The sequence below is a fragment of the Triticum urartu genome, chromosome 5, assembly GCF_003073215.2.
Source record: "Triticum urartu cultivar G1812 chromosome 5, Tu2.1, whole genome shotgun sequence".
Taxonomy (NCBI): Eukaryota; Viridiplantae; Streptophyta; class Magnoliopsida; order Poales; family Poaceae; genus Triticum; species Triticum urartu.
Genome location: NC_053026.1, coordinates 555457996 through 555481977, shown reverse-complemented (window position 1 = coordinate 555481977; position 23982 = coordinate 555457996). Strand labels below are relative to the sequence as shown.

Here is a 23982-nt window from a genome sequence, read left to right as displayed (position 1 = left end):
ATGCGAAGATGTAGCTGGTGGGTCCCAACAGTCAGGGGGCAAAATACGGTGGCCTGTCCGGTGGGTCCCCGCTATCAGGTGGAGGAGTAATTATTTTGCACGTAATAAGGAGGCACTTCCTTGCTGCGGCCGTGGACCCAGCTGTCAGCCTCTCCACGTACAGTCCACTTCCGATGAAAGCCGTTCCTTGACCACGTTGACCACGCCGCGCCGAGAGCACCAGGGCGGTGGACGACGGCGAGGCCTAGGAAGGGGACGACACGGAGCTGGGGAAGACGCGGGAGTGGATGCCCACGTGTAGAGGAGTACGAGAGTTCACTGGTTCGCTGCGATGTGAGGCTGCTGTCGCCGCAGAATAACATGGGGTGTGGGTGAGTAGAGGGATGGCCTGGCCAGCGGTGGGAGTAGTAGGGGGCGATGAGGCCTCCGCCGCATCGCAGCCAGCCACAGGAGGCAGGAGCACGAGGCACAACCGGCGCTGGTTTGGGCGGCTGGAGCAAGAAGACCAGAGGTTGAAGAAGCACTATGGTCGTTGGATGGACATCGTACGGTCACTGGAGCTAGAATCGTGCATATTGACTAAGTTGACAAAGCCCTCCGTCCCCGTCAACTTAGTAGGCCCACAAGTCAGCCTGCCACTATACTGGGTCCCAGCTAACAGGGGGAGTATTCATTTTTTTGTGCGTAATAAGAAGGCACTTCCTTGCGTGCGAAGATATAGCTGGTGGGTCCGAGCTGTCAGCGGCGGTAACATTTTCTTCATGAAATACAGAGGCCCTTTTGGTGGGTCCCTGATGTCAGGTGGACGAATCATTATTTTGCGCGTAATAAGGAGGCATTTCCTTGCGTGCGGCCGTGGACCCAGCTGCCGGCCTCTCCACGCAAAGTCCACTTCAGATGCATGTCGGTCGTTGACCACGTTGACCAGGCCGTGCCGAGAGCACGAGGACGGTGGATGACGGCGAGGCCTAGGAAGGGAACAACACGGAGGTAGGGAAGACTCAGCAGTTGTTTCCCACGCGGAGGGGAGTACGACTGTACGAGGGTTTACTGGTTCGTCTGCCATCGCCAGAGAATAACAGCAGGTGTGGGTGAGTAGAGGGATGGCTAGGCCAGCGATGGGAGTACGGTGGGGCGGTGAGGCCTGCGCGGCAGCAGAGCCGGCCACGGGGAGGAGGGAGCAGGTAGTCCCGCTGGCGCCTGCTTGAGCGGCTGGAGCAGGAAGAGCAGAGATTGAAGAAGCACGACGGCCGTTGGATGGCCATCCAACAGTCACTGCTTGTGCGTTAACCTTTTTTTAGGAAAGCCTCAAATCTGTGGAAAATAGCATACAACCCATCTGCCATTATTTCTAATAATTTACAGCCAATTTGCTAATTATTAAGGTTTTTTTGGAGCCCATATTCTTTTTGTTAGCATTACAGCCCATATTGTGGCCACGGTTAAAAAATTATACGAAATTTTGCATATTTCGGTGCGGTCCGAACTGTTTTTAATCCCGAAATTTCAACTCACATTCAAACTGATTTTAAAAATAAATGTATATCAATATAAAATCCAACAAATTCTCCACGCATAAAAATTAATGTAATTTCAAATCTCGAAATGAAAAAAAGATATTTGAAACTAATTGCCGGTTTGATGTGTTTTAAAAATGTACAGCCCATTTCTCATTACTGATGGGCTATTTTTCTCGGCCAGCCGAATGAAAGCTCTCCTCTTCTTGAAAGATTTGCAGCCCAACAGGCCTGACAAAGCGACTTACTTGACAAATCACAAAAAAACTGGGTTGTGGCCGTGGACCCAGCTGTCAGCCTCTCCATGTACAGTACTCTTCCGATGGAATGTCCTTGACCACGTTGACCACGCCGCGCCGAGAGCACCAAGGCGGTGGACGACGGCGAGGCCTAGGAAGACGCGGCAGTGGATGCCCACGTGGATAGGAGTACGAGGGTTCACTAGTTCGGCTGCAGTGTGAGGCTGTCGTCGCCGCAGGGCCTAGCTAGCGGTGGGAGTAGTAGGGGGCGATGAGGCCTCATCGGCAACACATCCGGCCACTGGAGGCAGGAGCAGGCGGTCTCCCCGGCGCTGGTTTGGGCAGCTAGTGCAAGAAGCGCAGCCATTGAAGAAGCAGCAGGACCGTTCGATTCAAATCCAATGGTTACTGCTGCTAGAATCGTTTGTTGACTAAGTTGAAAAGCCCTGCGTACGCGTCAACTTAGTAGGCCCACAGGTCAGCCTCCCAACCGGTGCGCCCCAAATGTCAGTGGGAGGAATCATTTTTTTCGCGTAATAAGGAGGCAGTTGATTGCGTGCGGCCAGGCCAGCGGAGGGAGTAGGGTGGGCCGGGGAAGCCTGCGCGGCATCACAGCGGGCCACAAGAGGAGGGAGCAGGCAGTCCCGCCGGTGCTAGTTTAGGCGGCAGGAGCAGGAAGATCAGAGATTGAAGAAGCACGTCCGCCATTGGATGGACATCCAACACTAACTACTGCTAGAATCGTGTGTTCACTGACAAAGCCTTGCATAAACAAGTTAGCCTCGAAATATGTGGCGTATACAGCCAATTTGCTATTATTTTTATAATTTTTACTCATTTTCTAATTCATATGGAATTTACTGCAGCCCATTTTCCATTTTTAGAATTGCTGGCCATTTTCTGGTTAGTACCAGGGTCAAAAAATTAACTAAATATGTGGGAAATTTTGAAAATTCGCAAATTTTTGCTGGGGAACGAAATATTCTTAACCCAAAAATTAATAGCCATACTAAAACAAATTTAAAAATAAATTAGTACTATGTCATGTTAAATCCAATGTAATACGTATAAGATATCAGTGAAGAACAAAAACAAAAAAAGAAACTTATATCCCATTTGCTATAATTTTTTTGGAATTTTCAACCCCTTTTGATATTACTTTTAACAGACATTGACCATACTATTAAGCCAGGCCGGAATGCATCCCTCCTCGTCCTGAAAGATTTGCAGCCCAGTAATTCGGAGAAAATAAATAGGCCTAGCTTGGGTATTCTTCAAAAAGAAATACTGGGCTACCTATTTTCCAAAAGAACTGGTGCATGAGCATTTAGGTTTATTTATTTATTTATGTTTAGGGGACCATGAGCATGTACCTGGGCTGGATTCATGTGAGAGCCTCCCTTCCAGTTAATTATGGGCTTCTCTATTGGGCCTTCATCAGTAGGCTGCATGTTATCAACAAGTGGAAAATGTGTTCCGAGTTTTAAAAAAAATGTGTTCCGTACGATAAATAGTATGCGCTACGTACGATACGGGGCACTAAAGGATCGAACCGTGCAACGACTTCCAAAACATTGTGTTTGTCGTTCTAACAACACATTTATTCAACCAACAAACGAAATATACTACTGATTGTACATTGAAAACAGCAGCAACAGCAACCAGGGTTGGGGGTGCAACAGAAGTAGTAAGCAGGCCAGAAGAGTGAAGACGCAGCTCTCTCTTCCAAACCAAACATCAGCCATCATTACAAAAGGGCTACCAAAAAAGAACAACTGTATGCATCAAACTAAATAAAGATCCTACTATACCAAGTGTACGCATCTAACTAACTGGCTCAGTTAGACGTTACTATTTTTTTCGAAATGGAGGCAAAAGAATTGCCTCGTCGATTAATTAAGAAGAAGAGAATTGCCTGGTTAATCTACAGAAAACCGGGCTAAAACCGAAGAAGTTACTATTTATTAAGCTGTAGTGGAGTCGCAAATGGAGAGGAGTGGGAAACTTCACTCGTTCGGGTGCGCGGCAGCACAACCACGGTGCCACCCACGAGAGACAGGAGCAAGAAATGAGGTTGAAGAAGGAGCACGGCTATTGGATTAACATCCAACGGTCCATCTGCTAGAATCATTTGTTGATTAAGTTGACAAAGTCGTGTGTACACGTTCGCTTAGTAGGCCCACAAGTCAATCACCAAATCTGACGGGTCCCAGCTGTCAATGGGATGAATAATTTTTTCGCAAAACAAGGAGGCACTTCCTTCCGTGCGAAGATACAGCCGGTGGGTCCCAGCTGTCAGGTGGAGGAAATATTTTTTTAGCTTAAGAAGGAGGAACTTTCCTTGCGTGCGACCATGGACCTCGTGGGTCCCAGCCGTCAGGCTCTGCACGTAAAGTCCTCTTTCGATGACTCCCGTTTATTGACCACGCCACACCGAACGCAGTGAGGCGGTGGACAACGGCGAGGCCCCGGACGGGAACGACTCGGAGATGGGAAAACGCGGCAGTGGAGTCGCAGATTGAGAGGAGGAGAAGGGTTATAACCGGTTCTGTTGCGGTGTGCGGCTTTAGTCTGTGGAGAATAACATGAGGTGTCGAGGGGTGGAGGGATAGCCTGGTCGGCGGTGGGGTAGTGCTTCGCAGCGATGCGTGCTAAGCAGAGCCGCTAGCCGCCGAAGGCCGGACCAGGCGGTCCCGGCGACGCTGGAGGAAGAAGACGAGAGATTGAAGGTGCATGCCGGCTGTTGGATATAAATCCAATGGCTGTGGATGACACAATCATTTGTTGACCAACTTGACAACGCCCTGCGTAGGCTTTGACCTATCGGCCCACATGTCGGCCTGCAAAAATGTGGCATATATTTAACCCATGTTTTCTAGAATGTACAGTCCATTTGCTGGGCTGGGTGAACAAATAATTTCACGTCAATCAGGCCCATTTATATTTTCTAAGAAATCCCAGCCCATTTGCACTTCCTTGAAATACACGTATTAGGTGGGCTCGTTATATATACTCCCTCCGTCCGGAAATACTTGTCATCAAAATGGATAAAAGGGATGTATCTAGATGTTTTTTAGTTTTAGATACATCCCTTTTTGTCCATTTTGATGACAAGTATTTTCGGACGGAGGGAGTATAATGTTATGTTAGAAGGAGCAATTAATATCAAAGAATAAACCGGAGAGGCACATTATATATATATATATATATAATTAAGAAATTAGCGAGTTATTGCTCAAAATAAAAATGAGCGCGTTATTATTAAATTGGTCCTTAAAATCTTCGCAAGCTTTTGTACGCAATCACCAGGATTTTCCTTGCCTGTGAGTCAAAAACAACCAGGATTTTCCTTGCCAACTTCCGTTAAACATTTACTTTTATAAGTTGGGATGTTTTTATAATGCATATATAAGTCTCTATAAATATACGATAATAGTAATAATATAAATATATATAATGTGGTTAGAAGGGAAAACATAAATCGGACAGAGCATTACTTTTATAAGAGACCTGCGTTTTATACCCCACAGTAGGCATACTAACAAGTTCACACACAAGTACAACAGAAAAGGTAAAAATTCATATCAAACCCAAGTTCACAGGACACGTTCATATCCATAGCCAACATTCACAATCAACAACTCAAAAGATTCGGATATACACATGTTCAGTATGTTTATGCATCCAAATGATTGAGATCACAGCCAATATGATCCATGGACGAACTTTAATTACCTAGGGTACAGACTGGTAAATGGTGTTCAATCGGAGGTACTTCTTGCTAAAATTAGTTCTTGTACGAGTAAACTTTCGAGTACATAAGAGGCAGCACAGACAATCTGAACTTTGCTTGTAGGTTTATCCTCAAATAGTGGCCTCGTGCCCAAGGAGGTTTGAGCAACTTGGCCACTACTTTCATCCAACCAGTTTACTGGGTCATCTTGGTCCTATATCTCGCCAAAATTCTACATTGAAGACGAGAAAGGAAGCAGTTGAGAAAATGAACCACCCAAATTTTTTGTGCAGTTCAACTGAAATGGAGCATCCTTGGCGTGCAGACTGATTAAGTGCCAAATGAATATACGCGTCAACCAACTTGTCTGGAATCTTTAGACTCCATGCCATATAGTTCGCTACCATATGTGCCGATAACCAAAAGGCACAAGTTGGGACCAAAGACTGGACTGCATTTTTCTAGGCTATGCACCAAGCAATATTTTTGGCGTTCACTCTCCGAACACTTGGAGTTTGAAAATTGGTTGACGCCGGTTGATACTCGAATGAATATAGGCACTTCTTGTCAACATCGATGCTTGTCTGAGTGAACTTTGGAGTACATAGCAGCAGCATGAGTACCTTTCCATCTGATCATTTTGTGCAGTTCTACTGAAAACACCCAATGTAATGATTTGCCTGCAAGTTCAGGCTCCAAATTACTCCTTTATGAAATCGGCAAACAGTAGCACAATACCAAATTACCAATACATATGACAGGCACAATAATCAGGATAAAGACCAGTACCAACCTGTGTGAGGTAGCATATCAATTACTATTTCCTTTGACTCGAAGCCGAGATAAGCCAAGCGACTGACAGCAAAGGAAGAACGCATGCGGCGTTTAGCGACTGATAGGAAAGGACGGAAGCTGTTGAGGCAATGAAGCACCCAAAGTTTTTGTGCAGTTCTACCAAAATCGAGCATCCCTGTTGGCACATATATTGAGAGAGTGAGATTACTGTAATAGTGGGAATAGTTTATGAAACATACACTAACAAATAGAAACACCCTCATTATCTTAATGGGTAAAGTTAGCAACATAGTAGTCTTGCTTAAAGAGAGGTATTAGTTTATTTAATCAGTGCCAATTAGCTCAACTCAACACTCAAAGCATTGCCATTTATCATAGGTTGCAAAACTTTAATGTGCAAAGATAAAGGAGTTTCTCATGACAGTAGCACGATACAAATAGAGATGACAGCAAACTAATATGGATGAAGGCCTTAGGCCCGTACCAACCTGAGAAAAAAAGATTATTCATGTAGTCCCATAAGAGATGATAAAGCACTCACTGGAATCACACAATAGTATATATTTTTGTGCACTTCAAATGTATGGTTGAAATCATTCTTGTTTACCAGTGCTGAGATTATATCGAAAGATTATCAAGAACTTCCAGCAGAGTTAAAGCACTGGCTAGGATACAGTTCATTGTATTATCTTGTGTAGTTCCATTTAATGTATGATTGGCACAACATGATCCATGTTTGCACAAGTAGGAACAAGGTGAAACCTTCATTAGCTTAGTGAGAAAGGATAGGAAGACATTAGCATATTACTCAACCAGTAGCATCAAATTCATGATGGACAAAACGCAAAACATTGCCTCATTGAACCAATGGCAATAAATTGACATGCAAAACAATAGCACTATTATGTCATGACACTAATAATATTCCCTCCCTGCTCCACCACATGATTCACCTCCATAGACAAACATACACACGTACATGATTCAGCATAGGGTCCTACTAAAGATTTGTTTAACTCCAACAGGAAAATTAGGAAGTAATAAATTAGTGGTACTTAACTACTCCTAATTAATTAAGTGAGACAGCAAAAGTGGAAGGGCTCCCTGGAGGATCGTCTCACATCTAAGGTAGTCATTGCCGGAGCCCTTGAATGGCCTCGACTGAGGCCTCCGGCTTCAGCAAGATCGCCTTGGCACTGTTTATTCTTCTTCTTCTTCCTCTTCATGCTCTGTTTCTCTTTCTCCTCACCAGTTGGTGAAACCAAGTACATGATTGGCCTTATAATTCAAAATTGGTTTTGTTAGTGAGGGAGTACAAGTGTACTAGTAAAAAACAACATTATTTTCTCATGGCAGTCGGAAAATAGAGATGACCACATGCATTTAATATCATTCTTACCTAAAGGAAGGTTATGGCGCCAATATGGATGATGAGGATTGGAACACAGATCTCCCTTTGTGCAGTTCCACCAAAATGAACTAACTGTTCCATTCTGACATTCCAGTTAAACAGCACAAAAGTCACTTCTTTTAAGAAGAGTTTTGTGCAGTGCACCAAAAGGTCACAATAGCAACCAGGTGAATTGGATATCCCTGTGTGCACAAAAAGGCACAGAGGAAACAGTCAGAGTCTCAAACACTTACAGGCAAAAACATTTGGCTAAACTTGTCATGGCTTATAACAGTGGGTGCACCAGCAGTCCAGCACCATGTACGTAAATAGGGGCATAAAGTGGTGATTCATAGTTTGTTGCCTCGAGAAACAAACATCCAAGAAACATATCTGGGTTGGTCCCATTTTTGTTCACTCTAGCCACCTACTCCTATGTGTGGATAGCAAATCTAGTCCTGGTCATACCACTGTGTACAATGTTACCCCTATATTTCCCTTTTCGACCAAGAGACCGGTTGGATGACCAGTCTGTACTACTTTCACCCCCTTTCCTTCCTGTTTGTACCAAGTCCGATGTACATACTAAATTCCCCCACCCCCACTTTATTTCTTGTTTGAACCAAGAACTCCCTCCGTCTGGAATTACTTGTCATCAAAATGGATGTGTCTAGAACTAAAATACATCTAGATACATCCATTTCAATGACAAGTATTTTCGGATGGAGGGAGTACAAGATTCGACTCCATGAAGTAGATTTACCTCTAACAATAGAAGAAAAAAATATGTGACATTGGACCATCCGATCGAGAGGGCTGAGAGGTAGAAAATGATGCACATGCAGCAACGTAGCGAGCTGGGGAAGTAGAGCTAAGGCGGTTTCGAATGAAGATATACCTGAAGGTCGTCGGGATGTGGATACGTGGGCGGCGGGAGGCCGGATCCGCCCACAGGCAACGACGAAGGGATCGAAGGACCTCCCGCGCCGGCGCTCGGCGAGAGATAACGGTGCGGCCGACAGTGGGTCTCCTCCCTCGCTGTCGACGACGGCCTAAACGCTGCCCCTCCTCCCCTTCACCGGCCGAGGGGGATACGTCCGGGTCTGTAACCAGCGGTGAGGATAGAAGGCCAGTGTTTTTTGAAGGGAGAAAGACAGTGTTACTACCCCTATCTTGTTTAAATCTGGAGAGGATGAGAGTGTGTGAATAGAGCAACCCTAGCAAGCAAGCGCGGAGGCTCCGGCCTATATATACGTAGTGAGCAACCCTAGCAAGCAAGCAACCCCTATCTTCGTCAACTCGTACAAGACCGAGAAATTTGATTACTACAACGCCCTCTCCCTCGCGGATTGAGCTCCGGTGCCTTAACTGCACCTGCCTTTGGCTGCATGACCGGAGGGCCAACCACCTGTTGGGCCCACCTATCATGGACGCAAAGGCAGGAGCAGTAAGTTGAAGCTTTCGCTATCCCTCCCGCACGAGGTGGACGGACATGCAGCAGTGGATTCGATACTGTAGAAGTAGGAGTAACATCATTATTGTTCGTCTTCTCGAAGAGGCGAAGAGCCAAGCGCAACCCGAACGTGGCAGTTGCGAACGCTCGCGTGGTGCGGTTCCTTGGAGTACTAGCCAGGCTCTTGCACGAGACAAAATTGCTATTGTTTAACGATTAAACTCCATTATCCATTGGTTGATACTCATTCTTCATAGGTCCACGCGCTTAGCACCGTTTCCTCCTGGGGTCAGCAATGTTTATTTGCTAATTAATAGCACTGCATGCAATGAACTAGCCATTGCAAGTCATTAAAAGCATGCACACCTCTCATCTCTTATTGGTTGATATGTCAAGAAACAAGAAACAAGGTAGAAGTTAATGCACCGCGCCTAAGTGTTTTGGGACTATTTGGTTTTCGTAAGATGACTTACACACCTAGACGGAGGGAGTAGTATATCCCTGTGAACCGGAAAGGAGTATTTTCCTTTCTAGAGATTTCAACAAGTGACTAGACTACACCGTGTGCAGTACTCCCTCCCTTCCGGTCTATAGGGCTCAAATCTCATGAACCAAGGCATTTTGCGATTGGAGGAATGTATCTCGTACTTTACAAAACTACCCTAATTAAACTCATGCATTAATTACATAATTCTCTCGTTTTCCTCTCCGCCTTGGTCGCGGTGCACAATATTGAGCACTCCTATATGACTAGCCGCATGCGGGACATTTCAAAGCATCCGGGCCCGCGTGCCATCCACCAAATCACAGCGAGGTGCTACAGTCGAGACTCACCTGTAACCCCGGTGTGGCCGTCATGACCCATCATATCACAAAACCCACACCTTTACCAGCAGTGGTAAGGTGGCCTCCAAGTTGGACTGGACGAAGCAACCATCATTTCACTGGAACGCTCGTTCAAGCCCTTTCTTCCCTTTCTTGAAGAAAACCTCACTCTAGGCTACTCACTTCTGCCATTTTTCTTCTGTACCGACGAAGGAAAGGTGGGCGAATCAGTTATGCTGCTATATTTTCATTCCAAGAATCTTCTTTTTGCGAAGCACTGACCGATTCTCACATCCTATTCTTTTCCCATTTTCATTGCGATTGTGGTTTCCTTTCGATTGCTTTTTGTTTGTCAATTCATTGATGGATCCTGGAGCACTAGGCAAAGAGTTGCCGGCGGACAACCCACTGGAGACAGCGATCTCCAGGAAGCAAGCACCGGCCAACGAGTTGACCATGTTGGCGGGCCAACCCATGGAGACGAAGAACTCCAAGAAACAAGCATTGGCCAAAGAGTTGAGGACGTTGGCGGACGAACTCCTTAAAGGAAGTTGGAAGAACAGCAAGGGCCCCATCGTGCTTACCCCAGGAACTCTGATTGCCACCTATGTGAGGCTCAAGACCGAGTTTGAGGAGATAGTCGCCGTTGAGAAGCAGTATTCCCCTGGCAAGGTGATGGCCCCCATCGAGGACGAGGAGATGGCCCCCGGAGGGATGAGATCCCCCGGTGAGCTACACAAGGTAAAAAATAATGGCTTATTACCATAGTTGTGGTTTTCGATTATTTGCAATGTGCTTGCTAATATGTTAGGGTTGTGCAGGTGCCGGTGGACGTCCTTGATGATTCCGATGTCGTGGCCCGTCCTGTTGGCATCGCCCCGGAGATCGATTCCGATGCCGCTGTCCATCCTGTGGACATCACCCTAGAGATCGATTCCGATGTCGCGGTCAGTCCTGCGGACATCGCCCCAAAAATCGATTCCCATGCCATTGTCCATGCTGTGGTCATTGCCCGAGAGATCGATGACAAGAAATAGTTGGTCGCGCTAATCCTTCAGGGTAGTTTGCATTGCCCTGTGTTTAATTACCAGAACGATGCGTGTTATCAAACCATCTTAGGGCTAGTGCACTGTCTTGTGTGGGCGGATCTTGCTACTTTTGTTTGATAGTGAATCATGCGAACCCTCTCCGAGTTATGGAAACAGATGTATCCTCACCAGCTTTTGATGTAATATATGGCATGATTAGATGTAAGTTTGAACTGTTTATCATATCAACAGGGCTTGTTTGATGATTCTTGGTGTTAGTAGGCTATCTACTGTGCGAGCTATAGTACTTGCAAAACACTCACCAAAGAGAAACGTTGGGGCTGATGAGCTCGTGGTACGCTTATACTTATCCCTCGTCGATCGACCAATAGCCCTAGCTCCTAAAATTGTCGGCTTAGCGATTGATGACCTAGGCGGGCTAGTTTGGCCTAGTGGGTTTCAGTGATATGACGCGCAACACAAAATCATAGCAGTGCAGAGACGTACTCCCTCCGTTCCAAAATAGATGACCTAGGCGGGCTAGTTTGCCCTAGTGGGTTTCAGTGATATGACGTGGTACAGTGCCGTCCAGTCTTCGCGTGTGGTAGCAGTATTGCGGGTACAGTAAGTTTTCTTGAAGAAGCGGAATTCAACGAAGTCATGATGGTTCCTTCATCCGAACAACTTACAGTGGGAAAGGTTGGGCCTGCGATACGACCGGGGTAGACCAGGATAATTTTGTGCATGGCAGGTGGACCAGGATGGTCGACGTCCCACATGTCGGCGAATGAAAGTATTCCTTCCGATATAGAGGACGAGCAACGAGTATTCATTGTTTATTTTTGATGAAAGCTATTGTCTCCATGGTTACGACGGAGGAGTGTGAAACACGGCAGCCCAGTGAACTTGGCATGTGCACCAGCGGGCTCCGGAAGCGGTCCGGACTCTAGCATAATTTTGGTTTTTATAGTATTTCTTTCTCCAATGACAGGTAGGCCCGCGTAGATAGATAAAGAACACGAGCTGATGAGGCGCATGCGGACTGTTTGACTGGTCAACCAGACAAATACGGAGCTATACGCTGAGCCAGTGACCGTATAATCACCATATCTCGTATACAATGATCAAAGTGAGCTATCAAGACAAGTTCGATGACCGCCAATGCATTTTACTCGGTAATAAATGACCAGGATTGAAGGGGAATCGAAATTTTCTTCGTCTTATGTCCTTGAGCTCTTGACAAACCAATGCACTATACGGTTGTCCGGCCACTCCACCCCAGAGCTCTCACCAAGCGTCGTTCATGCCACCGCGCAGCACACTAACCGATAAGGCAGCGATGGCATCCCACCGCACTGAGTTCCTCGCTGCCCATGAGCGCACACAAAATGGTATGGAAGCGATCGCATCCCGTCGTGCCGAGTTCATCGCCGCTCGCGACCTCACAACTATGTGGGAGGAATTTGAAGATGCCAAGGCCGAATGGGCGGTAGAGCAAGAGGCGGCCAAAGCCGCACAGAGGGAGCGGAAAAGTCAGAAAGCACTCAAGAAAAGAGAGGCCCGCCGCCGCAAGAAAGAAAAGGACGCACGCACTGCTGCAGAGAGGTCGGCGGAGATCCAAGCACGGTGGGGTGTCGCCCACAAAGCCGGGAAGGAGAACGACGGCGTCTGGCCAGCATGTGAGAAGTAGTAGTATTAGTAGTTAAGTGTGTGTGTGTTTGTGTGTCTGAGTACAAGCATGTACCAGTACTACTAGTTACTACTATAGTTTTTAGAGCAAATTACCAGTACATTAGCCTAGACTAAATGGAAAAATTCCTATCCTAAGCATCAAATGGCATCTCTTTCTCTATAGGAATTGAGATGCATGTCATCTCACTTCCTATGATTTTCATATTCCTATCCTATGAACGAAAGGAGGCCTCTGTTGGAGTAACTACTGTAGCTAGCAGTACTGCTGGTACAGTAGTTTTCTTCAAGAAGCGGAATTCAACGAAGTCATGATGGTTCCTTCGTCCAAGCAACTTCAAAGTGGGAAGTGGGCCTGTGATTTGACAGCTCATTAGTCATTGTTACTGTGGCGCGACGACCTGGGTGACTCCCTTGGAGTTCTGCGTGCATGGCAAGTGGACCAGGATGGTTGACGTCCCACATGTTGGCGAACGGAAGTATTCTTTCCCATATCGAGGAGCAAGGAAACCGCGTGGTATAGTATCACTGCTGATTTGTTCGCAAAAAAATAGTATCACTGTCGATTTATAATTATTTTTTATTTCTGATGAATGCCAGCGTTTCAACTCTTACGACGAAGGGTGCCAAACACGGCACGTGCTGGATGTCCCACACGTCAGCGAAAGGAGTGGGACATGAACATCGTGGTAGAGCCCAGCGTAAAAAAACAGCGTGGTAGAGCGTCTCCACTTCTTGCACTTCTGGGTCGGAGACCACACGTAGTACTAGTACTTAGTGGTATGAACGATACAAAGTGCGACCTAGAGACAAAGACACGTCTACTTGGAAGGTCTCGGGGCACATACACGTAAACAAATATAAAAGTTAATATGTGCCTCCAACTAATATAGTAGTAGTAGAGTACTTAGGCACGTACTCCATAACATCACCGTGCATTGCACGTACAACATTTAGTTGTAGTACGTAGTAAGAGACAAATGACGCCCAAGAGTTCCCTTCTCGACCTACTTTTGGGTGTTTGGTAGAGTGTATGAAGGGTGCATGAGTCCACACTAGTTTAGCACAAATACACTAGAAGCATGCATGAAGAGAGCATGCATGAAGAGGGGTGTTGACTTGAGCATGCATGAAGAGGGAACAACTATGCTGAGACGAGAACGCAACCAAACACACCCTATATGCCACGCATGTTCATACATTTGTGCCTTTCCACTTCACTTACTGCGCTACATTACTCAGGTTCGTACGTCCACTCCTGGGTACATGTTCACCTCGTAGTTCCAGTCCCACGTGTTCTTCATATAGATGGAACAATCCTTGCATAACACGTGCACCTTGATGCTAGATGTCTCGCGTGTTGGCAAAAGGATGAACAAAGCTCATGTAAAAAATAGAGTGGAAGAACATAGATTCCGGACGACCGAGAAGGAGCAAGGAACCTCGTGATGGAGTGTCTGCACTCATAATATTTAATATTATTCAGCGATATAAAATTAACCAATCATCTCCACAGTGGAGTGGAAGAGTACGAAACACGGAATCCCAGTGTAGTATCATACTAGTACTACATGGCTAACCCACGCAATCACTATATTTCTTGGCTTCCGTGCGACACCTATCTCTAGTAATCCAGCAGCCTGTATCGCTTCTCCCTCCTCGTCTCTATCAAAGTGCGGCCGGCTGGCGTTTCTGCCGTCTATTGAGGTCGGTTAACTATCACATGTTAGCGACATGCCAAGAGCATTCTAAAAAAATTCCTTTCACGTTCCGTTTTCAAAAATAAAAAAATACTTTCACATACGAATTTGCATGTATGCTTTGAGCAACTTGCATGTCCTATACTGCTCCTATTTGATACTCTAACTTAGCTAGAGGTCAGACTAACTCATGACTAACCCTGAACTAACTGTAGCCAAAGAGGTGTTTGGGTGACAGGGTTAGATTGACAATAAATGCACTTCATGGAGAGAGAAAATTGATTTTTCAGTGGTCCCAATGAGAACTATCTCCAGTTTGCACCTCTTTGGTGGGATAGTTTTTTTTGGTGGGTTCGGTGCAACTTGCTCCAATTTAAACCCTCATGCTTGGATAGTTTAGGGCTATTTGAGCCCCAACTAGCTCAAACTAACTCTAACCCATGGATCCAAACAGGGCCTATGGCCAGTCTCGACGCGGAGCAGTCACATGCACCGGGAAGCGGCACTCTCTCGGCCGTCGCACCACTTAAAAGCCGGCGCTAGTGAGAGGTCACCTCCGCTCTGGCCGGGCATTAATGCGGCACTGACGCTCCAGGGGGGCGCTGACCGTTTCACGCGGGAAGCGCGCGCTGGCAAGGGAGTATAGGTTTTGAACCGTTTAAGGTGTAGTACTGGTAGTTTGCAAAACTACTCAATTATTGCACTCAGTTTCCTAAGAAATTGTGGTAAAAAACGTTACTCCACAGCCCGCTTCCCTTCTCGTTCCTCTTCGACCACCCGCGCACGTCCGCGGGAAGCGACCGGTCAACCCTTATATAGGAGTGCTAGCACAAAAAGATGCATGCATGACCACTAAAATTTCCATATTAAAGCGCCGCTCCGGCGGGAGTATGGCGTATGTTGTTACCTTCGGCCGGCCCATGGCTACCAGGCGACGGCGACCAGAGAAGAGGCGGTGGGAGGGGAATGAATGCAGCTACTGTTTGGGTTTGCCTTCCGGCTTAAATAAATGCGCAGCATCACATGTACCCGCGGGTGCACAAATTGTAACATGCGTGTCTGCTTAAGTGGGCGTCACGTAACTGGTGTGTGTGAGAGAGATTCTGAGAGACAGAGTGCGTGTGTGCGACTCTACTCTTCGGACATGTACTCAACCTTTTGCATCGGGATATAAGTATAATGGTATTTACTTTAGCTAGTGATTTACATGGCCATGTTAACGTGGTTGTGTCAAAAAAATGTCACTTCCTGCTCGTGATTTGCGTTATATAATTACAAGCAAGATTCTCGTGCATTGCACGGAACATCAATATGCATTTTTTTACAGAACACCTGTTGTGATTGACCCATGCAGGAGTAATCCCATGTGTATAAACTAATGATATCTCAAGAATTTTATCGGAAAATCGGTATCTCGAGAATGTCATCGAAAAAAATGAAAGATGAGAGATAAGGCGAGGAGGAGTGGAGCATGGTGGTGACTGGTGCTCGGAATGGGCGGAGGCATGGGGATGGACGGCGCCGGCAGGCGGCAGCGGCCACCATGCATGCTAGATTGTTTCGGAGACTTATTCCTTTTTTAATTGCTGAGCAATGAGGTTGCGAGAGATAATGATGTGGAGAGAGGTGACGGTATCTTTTGTAAAATTATCATAGTTTGCTTTCTATCCTCGGATATAGATCATACGGTCTGTATTACAAGATGGCAGGCACACCATCACCACCAACTCGTTTTTTATAAGGGTAGAGATGATAAGTTTGCTGACTACTGAAGTAAAGTGGAATTTGTCCATGTTATGCAAGTAAATAAAGGTGATTGTTTATCATACGGGTAAGGTTGGATGAAGGGTGGTAGGAACAAATGCTCTGCCTAGAGCATGTGTGTGAGACTGAGTCTTAGTGTGTGTGTGTGGGGTGTGTGTGTGTGAGAGAGAGAGAGAGGAGAGAGAGAGATGGAGTCTTAGTTTGTGTGTGTGAGAGAGGGAGAGAGATGGAGTCTTAGTGTGTGTGGGGGGGGGGCGTGCGTGCTTGCGTGTGTGTGTGTTTGTGTGTGTGAGAGAGAGAGATGGAGTCTTAGTGTGTGTGTGTTGGGGGGTGCGTGCGTGTGTGTGTGTGTCGCGGGGTCCTCTGTGGCAGATGTAATTTAAGTGTGCATGGCTTTCATCATAGAGAGGTGATGTGTATGGAAGAGGCCACCAACGATGGGGTGCGAGAGAGAAAATGCCCGTAGAGAGGGAAGAGAAGGTGTGTGCGCGTGAGAGGAGTCAACTTCGAGAGAACGTGTTTGTTCGAGAGACACCGAGGAAGACTACTATATATCGATGGTGCATGTAGGCAGGAACTAAACTAAGGGATGGTCTTATTGGTTTCGGGGATATAGGGGAAGAGTGAGAGGCGGGGGGGTAGCTAGAAGGAGATTGTTAAGTGTGAGTGTGTGTTTTACCCATCCAGGCGGAAGTTATGTGCACAAAAGAGGAGAACGATTCGATGTGGAGTTAGGATTGAGGGTAATTAACTACGTATGGAGACATAGAGACCTTGAACGTGCATGTGTGAGAGGTATACATGTATACGTGGGATGTGTGTGTGTGCGCGTGCGCGCATGATCGAGATAAAAGTAAGAAGACATAAGTCATAAGATCAACGACATGGGAGAGACGGATCGGTATGACAATATGCATGCATGTGAGAATGCATGGAAGAAGTCCCGACAATTGAGCATGTGTTTTTGTCTTTAAGAGATAGTGGCGTGGGCTGGAGCATGCATCTATGGCGAGCAGAGGGAGTGAGGCGCAACGATTGTGCAAAAGAGACCAACCTATAAATGCATATGTATGGAAAGACATATATAGTGTGGGTGATAGGAAGCAAGACTCCATGCGAGAAAGAAATGTTGACGGAGAAACTATAGATAGATACAGAGATGGAGATGCTAGCTAGAGGGACATCCGCTAGTTTGGGTGTTGGAGATGACCGTCGGGTGGTTCAAAGGGTGAAGTTATATATGTGTGTGAGAGGGCACTTGACTGCATGTAGAGAGAAACATATGTAGTGTGCGTGATAGGAATCAAGAGTGAGGGAGAGAAAGAAGGTTGATGGAGAAACAGATAAATAGAAAGATAAAGATGCTAGCTAGTGTGCGCTAGAGATAGGAGTTGAGTGGATCAGAAGGCTGGGTTATGTGTGTGGGTGTGTGAGAGATAGAGAGAGGGTGCGTGTGAGTCACATACAAACAGACATCAGAGAGAATGAGATCCAGAGAGACGGAGTTTTGTGTCTGCGAGAGAGAAAGATATTTCACAACGAGAGTGATAGCTAGAGAGACATACGATTGAACGCAAGATATCTCTAGCAAGAGAGGGTGTGTGTGAGCGACATACAAGAGAACAATGGAGAAATATGAGACCTTGGGAGACAGAGATTGTGTGTGTGTGTTTGAGAAAGAGATATTGAAGAGGAAGAGTCGTAGGTTCTCATATCTAAGGAGCGAAAGACATATCTGTATGAGGGGTGTGCGAGTGGCACACATGGGAATAGTAGAGAGAAATGAGACCCCGGGAGACAAAGTTTTGTGTTTGTGTGAGAGAAAGAGATTCCACATGGAGAATCATAGTTAGAGACACATAGCAGGGAGCGAGATATACTTAGAGAGAGATAGAGTGATGAAGGTCGAGGGAGAGAGTACGTCAGTGTGTTACGAAGATAAAAGACCATTGTCGACATACAGGTAGCACGAGAGATACCTGAGAGACGATGAACGCGTATAGGTCCAGAGAGATAGTCCTATATAAGCATGAGTGATAGCTATATGAGACGAATATCTGGATTAAAGAGGATTCAAATATTTAAACTGGAGATTATGACATTGATAATATCATAACGCAAATTGGTGTATCAAACATGCATATTCATTCGAATTTGGGCACACGTGTAATGTTATATAGTTTATCAATATTGGTGATCCATAGATTCTTCAATTACAAACAATGCGTGGTTTATATGCAATTAATGTCTAAATGGGATTACACTATATGTTGCGTGTGTGAAACACATTATACATGTTTGAGAAGTAAAAAAAAGACCCGCATGAAACACACATTAATTGGAGACAGTTAGCGAGGAATGCATACATTGGATTTCAACATAAAGTGGTTTCAAATATTTGAAAATCAAAATTGATGGATACAACCTTATGAATCTGAGATCATGCCATTTGTAAACCATATTTATGTATGAATGGTGTTGTGCTTTTGAAAGTATATATATAAAAATGATGTATATAGAATGTAATTCCAATTGAAAATGGATCCCGTCCGAAAAAAATAGAATACAAACGGGATTCGAATTAAGTTGGCACGGTAAATGTGCACTCTGCAAAATTTGAACGAAGGGGGGAAAGTTGCAGTAACCGCCCAAAACCAAAATCTGCGAGACAGAAATCACTACTGCCTATCCCTGCCACGCAAAGCCTATATGCTGGATTTCTATAGGTTTCGATAGGGGTAGGTTTGTAATTTCACCCAAACATGACGTAACCGCCTCTCACCTGGATTCATACACGGTGGGCGCCAAAACACAGTGTTTCCTCGGCCGAAATCGACTCCCTCCCCGATTCATATTCATACATGGTGGGCGCCAAAAACAAACTCTCGTCGGCAAATATTCGGTGTATGTGAGATTATCGTCATATCCCCAACCGACTAGTGTTGCTATGATGTAGTAGAAATTTGAAAAGGGGGCTAAGTTTGTAAATTTCCTCGCATTTGAGACAAGCGCGCCCTGAATACACGGTTCCCCCCTTCCTCTCTACCTCCCTTTTCCCCATTTGTACTCCGTGGGCGCCAAAACACCCTCTCCACCCCACCATCCTCCGTCCGCCGCCGTTCGCCACCCCATCCACCGCCGTCCTCCTCCACCATGCCGGAGCTGATACCCCGACGCCGCCGTCCATTACAAGAGATCGACCTCTCTCATCCACGGCTTCGGACCAGGATCCTTGCATCCCGTCCTCTCGCTTCATCCCCACCGTCGTCCACCTTGTCGGCGCCGCTCCTACGACCGTCTCGTCCACCACGCCCCGCCGCCACCGTCTACCCTCCTACACTTGCTTCCACGATGTCGACAGCCATCGCTGCCGCAGCACTGTCAAATTCTCAGCAGATGCATACACGGCGCCGCACCAGAGGCGGTACTCTTTCGTATCTGCTCAACTTATTTATCGCAGCAAGAAAATAGATCGCCACTGCTTTACTCTGATTTCTTGTCTTGGTTGTGAAGTTGCCTTTGTCTGGTTTGCACCTTCAGATCCGCCATGGCATGCTCAACACCATACTCGCAATGCTTATGGTTTCCCCTTTTCTATTCCACACTAGTTATATCACAGTAGACTAAATTTCAAAATTGGGTCAGTCGATTTTTCAGAGCTCGCCGGAGTTCGCCGGTGCGATCGAAGGGGCTCGGGTGGGGACGGTGGTTGTGGGGGGCGGTGGTGGGGCCTCTTCGAACAAAGAAAACTCGACGCGGGTGGGGGCGGGGTGGGGGTGGCGGAGGAACACAGGCGGTGGGGCCGGTGGTTCGGTCGGCGGCCCGTGCGGTGTTCTGTATGGGAAGCATAGTATGTTCCTTATCAGGAAGGGGAGCAGGGACATCTGCAGTCAACAGCTGATAGAGCTGGCCTGTACGTGATCGATAGGCTTCCAATTACTAGCGGCAATACAACACCGTAATTTCCAGCCAGTTCCACTTTCCCGATTTATATATCCTGGTTATGGTGTACCCCTGTTATGTACACTATGGGGCTGTTTGGTTTGTGACTAACTTTGCCAAAGATTGCCACACCTAAGGTTAGGCAAGTTTGACCAACTTAGGTGAGTGTTTGGTTCAAGCCACATCTTAGGCAAGCCGCACTTGGACCCCACATGGCATACACACAAAAAGTGTGGCAAGATTCCCTTAGGCTTGCCAACTTGTGGCTCTCATTTTGATGAACTAACCTTAGTCAAGTTTGGCAAAAATGTGTGGCAAAGTGTGGCAATGCTAGTCCTAAAACCAAACGGCCCCTATGATCTGCCTAGTTGCTGTGTGCTCTTGTTATCATGGTTTGGCAATAAACTCTCTATACAGTATATTATGAACCTATCATCTGCCAGCTATCCTTACTTCTGGAGCCTATTTTTTGTGTACTTGTGCCAGATTATATAAATGCACACACCATATTACAACACACATGAACTCTCTCATCAGAATCAAGTGATAGCACACAAGTGTTTACAGGGGCGCCCCTATATTAGAATATCATCTGCATTACAAAGATAATCTCACAACTATTTATGTTTTCATGGTTCTCAGATATTATACACAATTACAGTGAATATCAGAATCCGCGCACCAGAAGAATATTGTGGAACACTGCAATGACTTACAAAATTGGCAGCAAGGCATCGAGTGCCATTCTGGAAGCAATGAAACTCGTATGCTCCCCACCTGTTGATTCTTGTTCTGAATATCATCCTAATGACTATTCTAACCTCGAGGAGTCAAAGGAAGATGGCCTGTCCTGTTCACCCATCAAGGTGCCTATTCTAATTTGGCAAGGTTTTATTGATTGCGCATATCTTGCATATGTTGTCTTGCATTTCTTCTACTTTGTTGCACTGTCATCTGCTTAGTTTACTCATCATATATGTCGAGGGTCCATGCCCATCCATTATCAATACATATTCCATATGTCATCATACCATGTTTTTCCACTCAAATGTTGTTCTTATGCATCAGACATCAAAAAGGAAGAGGGTGATTGCCGAACCTGAAGGAGCACCAGCAAAGTCCTTGAAAAACGTGGTGGTGCTGGAGAAATCAGACATCACCCCACTTATATTGGTTGTACAACCAGTGACACAAAATGTAGGACCGACTCTAGCAGACTATACCCATACTTCACTGGCCACACCACTAGCCCCACCACATAGGACCTGCACTCCAGCAAAAGGTATACCGATTTCATTTGCCATAGCACCAGCTGTACCACAGAAAAATCCCATTCCAGCAAAAAGTACAGCAAGTCCACCGGCCGAAGACCTATCCCAACTGTAGAGACGGCCAATTCCTGCAGATTGGAACCCCATTCCATTTATTCCCAGTTTAAAAGACAATGCTTTCAATGTTGTTAGGGACTACGTGCATATATGCCCATCATGGGAAGATTATTGTGAAGACAAACACCATTTTCACATCTTCCTGTCCAACTTACGTGAAAGTGCTATTATTCATGGTTATTATTTTCCTCTTTTCTGCTGATTGAACACATCAATGATTTACATTACATTGTTGTAACTAGGCGAGGGTCAATCTGGATAGTCATGACGAGGAAAGCTTGCTTGTGCTTTTCAAGGAAGCATTGCAGCAGTATCGGTGTTACCTGAGGAAATCACACTTTGATGGCAAGTCTATAAACGAATTTTCGGTGAAGTCTCCTTTCCTAAATTTAGAAGACATTGAATGGAAAAACCTTGTTATGCACTGGTCTCCTTCCCAGGATGAGGTATTGTCTATAAAATCACATGACAATTTGAACTTCTACTTTTCCGCATGTGCCTTACGAATCTTTTTTGCAGGAAATCTGCTCAAAGAAGAATTCCGGTTTGACAAGAACGACGGGATATCGCAAATATGATGCCCGCTGCTTTGCTCTTGTTAGTACCTATTGTCCTGTATCATTGTACTTGCATACATACCTGGTTCATTATGTGACAGCAGTATGCATGATAGCTTGCTTATCAATTGTTCCCTCCAAATTATCTGATATGTATGAATAGTTACATTAGTGTATAATATATCCAATGCCAATGTTTTTTTAGCTCTGCATTGTTCTTGTAATTACATGTTGTCCTTTATCAGTGTACTTATAATGACAGGTAGTTGTTCATGTACCATCACTCTGCAGCTTATTTTCCTTTGCCCTCCATTTTCTACACATCAGATCTATATTTACTCTTACCATAAGGTTGGTACTAAAGAAGTTTAGCTGTGCATTGCTCTTGGTTGTACCTTTTGCCTGTATCGCTGCACTTACATTTATAGCTACTTGGTTATGTAGCATCACTCTTCATCTTATCTTAAATATTCTCCATTTTTTCATATATTATCACATCTATATTTACTCTTAACAAAATGTAGAATAAAGGCAATGCTTTTGAAGAAGATTCCATGGTAAACTTCTTGAATTGCCCCCCCCCATCACCATGGACAAGGCCTTTATAGAGCATGTCTTCACCAATAATGTAAGTTTGTCAATCTCAAGCCTTCAAACTTTGTTGTATATATTTGGTTAGGCATGACTGCAACAACTGTTTATTTTTGGTGTTTGCATCAAATTGCTTGTTTAAAGTTTATTATATGTAGTTCATAAACAAAAGTTTGTCCTTTCTCAATTTAAGTTTTCAGTTGTACAACCAAGTTCCTTCTTCATACCATGTAAATTAAACTATACAGAGCAAGTGATCTTCTTTTGCACTGCATGTATGCTTCTGTTCTTCATCCGTAATCCAGTGGCGCGGTGAACCTACCCACTACAGCACAATGTCATATTCTGCAATGTCTTAACTATGAACAATGTCATATCATTCTACTATTATTTAAACCGTCTCTTTATTTGCCAATCTGAAATGGTATAAATTGACAACACACTAACCATTGATACTTATGAGTTCTTGATCTGTAATCCAGTGGTGTCGTGAAGGTGCCAACTCCTTCACAATGTCATTTCCTGCCATGTCTTGACCTGAACAATACCATATTGTGTTAATGCAAATTTAAAGTGTGTCACTTTATTCGTCAGTAAGAAATGTGATGAATTGTCAGCACTGATACTTTTATGTGCAAAACCTGTCATCTGTCTGCTTGTTTATCTTTCAGAGTGAGGAAGATATAAGTGTTGAACAAGCGCAGTCTCATCATCTTGCTCAGCTGCTTGCGCTGCAGCTCCCCAGTAGGGCTAACCTTTCCTGAACTATATTGAAGTGCTGTCAGTTTTGTATATTATTTTGTCGGCGTGTTTATTTGCACTGGTGGCGATCTTTGATGCCCAGTGTATGTAATCTGCTGTCTGCTTGTGCTTTATTATCATAGTGGCGAACTTTGATGTCGAGTGGATGTAATATGCTGTAATTTCTTTATTGTATAGTCTAGGTTTTTTCTATTCACGATGCTGCAGTTATTTTACTGTATATATATCCTGTCTTCGCAGTAAACCGGCCAAACCGTAAAATTACGGAACATAATCGAGCCGGCATGCAATCACGATGTAGGTTGGGCCTGAAACGTGCCGAATAGCTCACGGGCTGGCAGCAGCCTGAAATGAACCCCGGCCCATGATTGTGCGAATCAAATCACGGGATTTTAACTGGCCAAAAAATTGTCTCGGTCCTTGTTTGGCCCAACCAGATATCGGCTGCGAGCAGGCCGGATGCAAACCGGGTCATAGTTAGGCCCAACTATATGACGGGCTTTTAACAGGCTGAAATTAATATAGGGCCGAAATGTTAATCGGGCCCTTAACAGGGCAAAACTAATATCAGGATGAATTACTAAGTGGGCCTTTAGCAAGTGGGCCCAA

At 45.4% G+C, this 23982-nt stretch overlaps 1 pseudogene; it reads right to left on the bottom strand.

Annotated features, from left to right (window-relative positions):
• The window catches only part of LOC125507368, a 97421-nt pseudogene that overhangs the window by 15259 nt on the left and 58180 nt on the right, over positions 1–23982 (bottom strand).